Source organism: Nycticebus coucang, chromosome 2, assembly GCF_027406575.1.
Source record: "Nycticebus coucang isolate mNycCou1 chromosome 2, mNycCou1.pri, whole genome shotgun sequence".
Taxonomy (NCBI): Eukaryota; Metazoa; Chordata; class Mammalia; order Primates; family Lorisidae; genus Nycticebus; species Nycticebus coucang.
The window spans coordinates 67,875,955-67,878,025 of NC_069781.1; the positions used below are offsets into that span (position 1 = coordinate 67,875,955).

General features: G+C 32.5%; 1 non-coding gene across 1 annotated transcript; it reads left to right on the top strand.

Moving 5' to 3' along the window:
* The first annotated feature begins 1,717 nt into the window (after positions 1-1,717).
* LOC128579917 (U12 minor spliceosomal RNA) lies at positions 1,718-1,860 on the top strand. The gene has a single exon (XR_008378299.1). It is a non-coding gene; the product is annotated as a U12 minor spliceosomal RNA (small nuclear RNA).
* The last annotated feature ends 211 nt before the right edge of the window (positions 1,861-2,071 follow it).

The following is a 2,071-nucleotide window of genomic DNA, read 5'->3' on the forward strand; positions in this document are numbered from 1 at the left end:
CAAGAGACCCAATGCAAACCTAAATAAACTATTGCCTTTAAAAATAATTTTAATCCTTCCCAAAGATTTCATAATACTATTTAATTACTGAAGCTTTATCCATGTTGTTTTCCTATCTTTCCGGCCTTATCTTGTATCACTTGACCCCTATACATCTGACCCTTCAACAGTGACTTGAAGATTCTCCATTTCTATGATACTATTTAGTACCAGTGTGGCTGTTAATATTATCTGTAACATACTCTCTTTCCAAACACAAGATCCAATATGTGCTCAAGTAGCTCCCACACTTCCTTAATGACTAAACTTTTATTGGTTCAAAAATATTTCCCTTGATGCCTAGACCTTGTCCCCCACCTAATATAAACTTAATGTTAAGTGTCTCTATCTTGTGATCCAGTAGTTCTCCACAGAGATATCTATCATAACATGGATTATAATAAGCCATTACTTTTAATTTTGCTTGTTTTACTCTACTTACTATATGGTAGCCTGTTAAGGACAGAAACTATGTTTACGTTGTCCTTGTAATCTTAGTCTCAAGGGTAATTCTGAGATTTCAAGGTTTTCTTGTAAACATTTGCTATGTAAAATAATAATCAAATTGTTAGATAAAACTTTTAAAAGTAAAACATTAATATGATATATATAGCATTATATTGTACCTTTCAACTAAAGACCTATGTATGAAAATATTTATCCCAATAATTTACTAGAAATAAAATAAATGAAACTGTAGTGATACATTTCATTGTTAGTGTATTTTTGCAAGCTTATAATCCCAAAGCATTACTCTCTAATCAGAGTTTAGTTATATCTTCCAAGTTTTGTTAAGGACCTGGAAATGCCATTCACTCCAATATTTGCAAATGTCTATTTTCCTTAGTTTATTGATCTTGCCTTCTTTAAACCAGGTTTTCACAAATATCATATATATTTATACAAAAACTCAGAAGGTGTTAGTTCATTAATTTCTCCTAGATTTTGACTGTTCTTTAAAGAATTCAAAAAACACTCCATGGGAATGATATTCATGAAGAAAAGTAATGCACAACCAGTTAAAAAAAAAAAAAACAACTTTGTTTTCCCACCAGTGGAAAAGTTTTCAGGCAAGATGAATCTGAAGCAAGAGTATGAGAAATGAATAGAGGAGACAACAACATAGTTTGTAGGTTCTAAAATATGGTTTCTGCTAGAACTATTAAAGCTTTTAATACTAATAACTGTAGTTGTAGACATGAATATATTCTCTACATCTAAGGATTCTTACTACTCCAAAGCAAAAGAAGCATGAATACACCAAAATAGGCTAAGGGCCCTAGCTATGGTAAACCAGCAATTCACACATCCTTTCTTTTGAAATTAATGGTATAAACATTCTTGTACCTAAAGTTCTTTGCCCACAGTTGAATGTGTGAGAAATTTAGAACTCCCAGATTCTTCATTATTACCTTGGAGAATGAAGAGCTGTAAATTTCAATAAAAAGAAGTCATAGCATTTTAATTTTTTTATCATATTGGTACCAGGCTAATACATTTTTATACTATAAGAAGTATTTTTTCTATATTACTTGCAAAAGAAGTTAAGTTTTACTATGAGTTACCAGAGAGTAGAAGCAAAGTGTCAAAAAAACAAAATTTCCACAAATTGAAAGATCTGACTGAATTTTATTATGGATTCATGAACAGGGCAGCATCCTGTCTAGGTAATAGAAAGGTGCTCCATATGAGTAAAGAAAATAACAATTCAGGAAAATGCCCGAATCCTCACTGCTTATGTGAGATGAATTTTTGGGGTAAAAGTTGCCCCAAAGGTGACCTGCCTACTTTGCGGGATGCCTGGGTGTCGTGATCTGTCCACCCCCCTTAAAAAAAATAAGAGTAACAGAATAGCTGATTGTTGTAAGGTAGCTTGAGGATGTTCAAGGAAATAGCATACTGCAAAAATCAAACTGATTACTATTAAGTTACTTCAGGTCCCCTTCCTTGTATGGGTTAAAGCAGAGAAGACTTCATTATTATACTGGCTCACATTTGGGCTTCCTTTAGATTGGTTGCTGTAAATCACTTG